At 42.1% G+C, this 7358-nt stretch overlaps 1 pseudogene; it reads right to left on the bottom strand.

Moving 5' to 3' along the window:
- Positions 1-4915: 4915 nt before the first annotated feature.
- LOC139810581 (uncharacterized) lies at positions 4916-6377 on the bottom strand (annotated as a pseudogene).
- Between the last annotated feature and the right edge of the window lie 981 nt (positions 6378-7358).

Raw genomic sequence — 7358 nt, 5'->3', positions numbered from 1 at the left:
ATGATGATGAATCGCTATTTATTAGGCGCTCCGGGATTTCTCCCCTCAAGCGCATATACAAAAGAAATAGAATACAAAATGACAAAAGTAACAACAATAACAAACAAATAAGTATATCTATAACGAGAGAAAAAAAAAATAGAGAAAAAGAGGAAAAAAAATAACAAAATAGAAGAATCGCTATTACTGAACTTGTGGCTGTGTGTTAAGTAAATATTTAAATAAGTCGCACTTGAAAATCTCCTTCGTGGAGGCATTACGCAGGTCTAGTGGTAAGCTATTCCATAGTTCGGCCGCGAAACTAATAAACGATTTTTTAAATAGTTCCGTCCTACATTGAGGTAGGGACAACGACTTCGGGTGAGATCTTGTATCGCGCACTGCCTTGTCACCCTTGTAAGTAAAAGCTTGGTACAATGATGTGGGTTTCTTAGAATGAAGGATGGAGTATGTTAAGTTACCGACAAAATATAGTCGTCTCTGGTGTACCTTTAGCCACTTGAGCTCCTCAAAATAAGGCGTGATATGTTCGTCCCGTTTAGCCTGACAAACAAATCTAACACAGGTATTCAAGGCTCGTTGCAAGCGCGTATTGTGTTCTCTTGTAATGTCAGTGAAAGTTGCGCAACAGTAATCAAAAAGAGGCATGATCAAGGTGCAAACTAACCTTGCACGTAACAAAGGCGGCATAAGATGCTTGCACAACTTAAGCTGGTGTACTGAGGCGTTCACTCTGGAAACAGTTTTTGATACCTGTTCTTTCCAAGAGAGTGTATTTGAGATGGTAACCCCCAGGTATAATACCGACTCTACATACGGTATTATGGTGTCGTCCACAACGATATGAGGCAGATCATCTAATGGGAGACCATTAAGATAGCGGGCTGTGCCCATGATTATTGCCGTGGTCTTACTTGGATTTAGAGATAGCCGATTTTCCGTCGCCCAGGCTACTATATTGGAAATGTCCTGATTCACTTTTTGCACAGCCTCAGCCAGGTACTTCAATTCCGTATGCAAGTAAATGCACAGGTCGTCAGCGTAGAAATTGTATTTACAGTATCTCAAAACTTTGCTAAAACCACACAGATATAGAATAAACAATAAGGGTCCAAGTACAGAGCCTTGGGGGACTCCAGTAGTCGTTGTCCTCTCTGTCGACGTCGCACGCGAGACGGGGTCGCGAACCACCTGCCTTCGATCGTAGAGATAGGAGCACATTCAGCGCAGTGCCGAACATGAAAAGCCAAGGTTCCTTAGTTTTTCAATCAATAAATAATAATTTACGTTGTCGAAAGCTTTGGAAAAATCGAAGAAGATTGCAATGGTGACTTTTCTAGCGTCAGCGGCCTGTTTCACGTCGTCAAGAATTCTGATCAGCGCGGTTTGCGTAGAGTGGACCTTTCTGTAGGCTGCTTGATGAGGATCCAGCAAATCATGGTCGTCCAGATAGGCCTTAATTTGTTCGGCCACAATGTGTTTGAGAGCCTTGGAGACGGTACACAAAATGGAGATTGGCCTGTAATCCTTTAATTGCGATAGACTTTTGACCTTTGGTAAGGGCTGTATTATGGCACTTTTCCATAAGATAGGATAGGCTCCATAAGTTAGACTGAAGTTGAATATATGTGTGAACGTTGGAAGAATACATGGCAAAGCTCTTGAAAGAAGTTTCATTGACAGTCCATCCGCACCGACTGCATCCGACTTGATTCGTGTGATCGCCTTGAGCACTTCCCAGGGCTTGATGTTACCTAGATAGAACTTGGAGTCATCGTATGTTTCCTCACCCAAGTAGAAAGCTGTGGTATTTTGCGCATCCCTATTAGTCCCCGCCGTACCATAAGTGAAAAAGTCCACCAGTTCTTCTGTGGAAAAGAACAATTTTATTTTTGAGGATTTGTTTTTGATTAATCCTAGATGTTTGAGCCTATTCCAAATAATATTAGGTTCCCTTAAATCTTGAAAAGCATCCTGGTAATAATTACATTTGGCCTTGCGTACTAGCGATTGAACCTGATTACGTAAGTGCTTGTAGTTGTCGTAGTTTGTGTCATTTCTGCATCGTTGCCACTTCCTCCTAGCTATATTTCTCTCCTTTATTTTGTTATTGATATCGTTGGTCAGCCAAGGAGCAGGCAAGTGCCTAGGATAGACATTGCGTAGTGGTGCATGCTTATCGAAGCATTCTAGAAGGTAGTCATTTAGGATGCTAACCTTGCTGTCTATGTCTTCCGCGGTGAATACAGAACTCCAGTCGTATTCCGCCAGTTCGTTCCAGAAAGTTTCAGGATTAAATGAGCGAAAATCTCTAGCTGTAATGTGACGCCATTGAAAACGCTCGACTTTCACTTTGTACGTAATGTCAACCAGATCATGGGCAGACAAATAACACGCCTCCTGCTGCCCATACGTAACTAATTTGTCAAGATCGTCGATAATGCATAAATCTAACCACGTAAAAGATGTACGCGTGTGATGTGTGGGCCCATATGGTACAAGATGGAAACGCATCGCATCCACCAATGAACGGATCTGCTCCGCGTCGAAAGTCCGCGTGTTGAGGTCCGCGTTGAAATCTCCAAAAACGACAGTGTGCCTGTACAGTGCCGATAATTCGGAAAAATCATTGAAGAATTCCTCAATGTAGCCTCAGTGCGGTGGCCTGTACACTACGGCCAGTAGAATCTTGGAGTTCCCGTCCATAGAAATTTCAGCCATTAAATATTCTGGTTTGCGACAGTAATTTTCCTCGGATTGTCTTAATATCCTGGCGTGGGCATTTCCTCTGAGGTAAAAGGCCACACCTCCACCAGTTTTGCCCACTCTATCCCGTCTAAACACATTGTATCCCTGCAGAGAAACCATGCGATCTGGAATGGATGGTTTAAGCCAAGTTTCAGACATACAGATTATGTGATATTCCGAGTCAACGAAATGTGCTCTGAACTCATCAAGATGTGCAAACAGCGACTGGCAATTCACGTGACAAATGCGAATATATTCACCGGAATCCATCACCCGTAATTAATACGCAAAATTCTTTCCTCTATTCTCCGATGCAGAATTGGGCACATCCTTCCATCCAAGGCAGAGTGCGACTGGTCTCCTTGCTTTCCCCACCGTGCACAGTTCCCACATCTTGGAGCCTCATTGTTCTTTGTGCAGTCCTTAGTTTCGTGACTGCCGGCACAATGTCCACATAGCGATGCAAATCTGCAGTGCCTAGCGAAGTGACCGAAAGCCAAGCATTTAAAACATTGCAGCACTTTAACGTAGTCAGAGACACTGCACGCATTGTAATTTACAAATATCTGTTTATCTTTTAATAACAGAGTGCGGATATTCGGTGGAACCTCGATGACACAGCTGGTGCTCGTGCGATTCTCTTTGGAGGGAAAAACATAAATAATTTTTACCTCCGTCGTGTCAACTCCTCTCAAATTTAAGGCTATGATTTCCGATCTAAGTTCGTCCCCTGTCATGCCGCGCGGTGCCCCACGGATGAGCAGTCTTGGGTTTAACTTAGGCTCCTGCTCGACCTTCAGACCTACCCTGTCGAGTACCTGTGAGTCCTTCATTTTGTCGATATCCACGGAATGTTCCTCTATACGAACCCCGTTGTTCTTAGCCGACGAGATTCGCTTGATCTTTAAATTGAAATCGGCAGGTCTTAGTGCGTTCTGTAGCACATCCCTCATTTCACCCGAAGTCGCAAACCTAACTTTATCGTCTCTAGGCGTAATTAACAAATTAGTCGTGCTGGGAATGTCTAATGTAGGACCCCCCGCCACGCGAACCTTCGACTGCACAGACCTAGCCACAGACGCATAAGATGCAGAAGGCAACGGTTTATCAGATACCGATCCTAAACTAGATACGCGTGCGAGCAACGAGTCACAGGTTTCTGTCACACAGTTCCTGATAAAGCCACCGAGATCACCGGTTGAAGGGGGAACTGAGGATCCGCCCTCCAACATACTTAAAAATGCCGAAGAGAGCTCGAGAAAAGCCTCCTTACACACTTTAAAAGCAGATTCAATTTTTTTTTCTTTTCCAGCGACTCCTTGCTCGTCCAGCTAGTTAAAAGAATTTTACTAACATTATCGTTGTGACTATTTATAGTATGTCGCATAGCATGGATTTTAGACGCATTCATGACGACTGATTTATCTGCGAGCGCGTACAGATTTGACGCGGAAATTCGTTTAACCAGTCCGCCTTTATTTGTGTTGTCGTCCCGCGATCCGCTCCCCTCCTTCGCATGTGTTGACACGGCAGGCACACCAACGCTCGGTCCTGACATCCCGGAGACGGCGCCCGGATAACCAATCAGAACGCGGCACGCCGATAGCAGAAACCAAGCCACCGATCCTCGATGACTCTCCGATCTATCGCCACCGATTAAGGGGGGATTCTGGTTTCGGAGGCTAGAAAAAAGGAGATTTTTATAAATTTTTTTTATTGACAATAATGCAGTTGAGGTTTCTAAAACTTTTACAGTGTTTTACTGCTTATTTGAAGAGGTAAAAAAAATTTTATATTATAAAATAATTGCAAAATGGCGCCGTAGTATATCTCTAATCGGAGCGCCTCGCCAACCGAGTTGCCAATCTGCGGGAAAAATGTAGCCCACAATTTTGATCTGAGACAAAAAAACGAAAAAGATTATTAATTCTTATATATTTTTATTCTATGTGAACCAACAATATGGTTAAAAAACTGTAAAATACAAAATTTTTTAGCATTTGAACAAAAACATGACATTTTTGAGAAAAAATATCCTCCGTTTTTATGCAATAACAATTATTTAAATTAATATTTTTACCAATAATAGTGGTTCACATAGAATGGTTGTTCATTCTTTAGCTGACGCACTTTGAATCAAGTCGATTGATCAATTAGTTTTTTCTCTATCTTTCCCGCAGATTTTAAGAAAGTACGAAAATGACATTTCGAGAAAAACGCGTTTAAAGTTTGCGGTACAAAAAAATATCATTTATTGGTGACTTACCGCAATCTTATGCTAATCAGCTATACCAGGGCCATACTGCAAGCCTTCAGTTTCTTCAAAAAATTTGTTTTGCTGCATTTGCTCCAGTCTACGAGCTGTGCGAGCCTCCTTGGTTGTGCTGCTTCGCCGCCGCTCCCCTCTCGCAATTCTCTGCGCATCGTAATTATCAGCAAACATTTTGCACTGCTGGCCGATATTGATTTCTAATAACTGCATCATTAATAAAATGGCAGTGTAGCCTTCATTAAAGATGCCAGTAGCCAAATATGCAGCGATTTGAATAATTTCAAAGCCCGAATTGAGGTGTTTAGGAGCGATACGCCACACAGTCGAATTGAAAGATTCATTGGAGTTTTGTGTGTGCCCGCCTAAACACCTAGTCAAAAGATCTTCATTGGAAAGATCTTCATAGATCGAAGTAAGGTGTTTCTCAATATCAGGTTTTATAACTGGAGCAGGATGTTTATAATTTACGAATTGACCGGCGGCTTCAGCTTTGCGCCACTCGCACCAACTGTCGGCGCCTGCGGGGCAATTTTCATGTTTCGGATTTTCATCGGTCGAGCAATAATGGTAGAGTGTTGCCATTATGCTTTTTTTCATATCACCAACAGAATGTACATTTCGTCTTATGGCTAAACCATAGTAAGTGGTTAATTTCTTTATGACGAGATCGTTCAATCTCCCCTTGCCGCCAAGCTTCTCCTTTTTTTTTATATTTCGCAGCCGTGTCCCCATCCGCTTCTGAACGTGTCCGACGCACTCACTTTTTTTTACGGGACAATCTTCGCCATACGGATTCAAAGTCAAAATGGACTTATAAGTTTTAGAATCGCCATCTCCAATGAAATTTACATATCTCACTCCAAATTTCTCCTCAGACGATGAAAACATTTCGTTGATCGCGTCTGCCTCCATTTTGCCCGCGGAACCTTCATGATTTGCAGAGCACGTCTCTTCATGCTGTTCGTACCATTCGACATACGCATCAGTATTCTTTTTCTTATTCCACAATACACAAGCTTGACAGTAGGAGCTTTTTACGGCGAGATCAACAACTTTTCCACTGTAATAGCCGATGAGCGTTGCAACGCCGTATAAAGAATTAAAGCCTCGCTTTTTCCACGAACCATCTCCAGATACTTTTAAATCCGTTAAAGGTCTTCCCTGTTGTACATTTAATTCTTTTTCTTTATCAACAGCTTTTTTTGTCGTAAATTTAAACATTAAAGACGCCGCTGTGTGTATATGTTCGGTAATCGAATGGTATGTAGAGATTGCCTTGGCAGATATCCATCAAACCGCAAAAAATGTTTATGCCTTCTCGTCCAATACCAAGTAATCTCATAGTAAATACAATCCGTCGATTTATCTCGTATCCAGTATTAATCAGTGGTCCTGAAGCAATTTCTTTGTGCCCGCAGTTACACGAAACTACAATTTTAAAACCTAAGCCTCTATGTCCGCGTTCTTCAAATTTCACGTTTTGTTTACACATTTTACAAATGACAATTTCCGCGAGCGCATCAAAAACCGTAAGAAATTCTATGATTCTATAACAATGTAATGGATTTACAATAATATTATCAGTACTCGCTGTCTTTAATTTTTTCGCACTGGTGCTCGTGTCCAAATTATCACTTTTATTCTTGGCATGCTGGTTGCCATGAAATTTTCTTTTCCGCGGTTTCGAAACGCGATGCAAAGTACCTCTTGAGCCTTTTGGATACATATTTAATACTGTCAAACGATCTTTGCTAAATAGGAGCTCTTTGCTCGTCGAGAATCGGAATAAGACCGACCGTTGAAACTAACGCCTCAAAACCCAAACACAACACATACACTTACTGTTCCTACTGTAAATAAACACATACATCTTTATCTTCACCTTTATCTTTATTTTTAGCTAAACATTTGCCGAGTAATCCGGACGAAAGAACCGAGAGACAGAGCGGGCGGCTCGTTCCGGTCGAGCGCTCGTATATCTGCGCGACTCTCACTCACCATGTGTTCTATAACTTTTAAAATACTTCGAATTGGGCTCTGAAACTTTGGGAATATATTCTTGAATTGTCTAACTATCGATTAAGCCAAAAAAAAATCGAAAATTTTGACCTTATAAACCAGAATCCCCCCTTAAAAGGCCTCGAAAACCACAGTGCAATCACGACACCTTAGCCAAGTGAATGATGGAAATGCCAGAAAAATTTCCTCTTAATATCCACAACTAAAAAGAGACGCCCCGCAGGGCATTAAGCGGCAGAAAATATCGCAAACGTACGGAGCAGCACACAACACGTCCGTCTCATACTCACGTCGAAACCAGAGAGAAAGAGAGAGAGAG

The sequence above is a fragment of the Temnothorax longispinosus genome, chromosome 3, assembly GCF_030848805.1.
Source record: "Temnothorax longispinosus isolate EJ_2023e chromosome 3, Tlon_JGU_v1, whole genome shotgun sequence".
NCBI lineage: Eukaryota > Metazoa > Arthropoda > Insecta > Hymenoptera > Formicidae > Temnothorax > Temnothorax longispinosus.
This window is presented reverse-complemented; position numbering and strand designations above follow the sequence as displayed.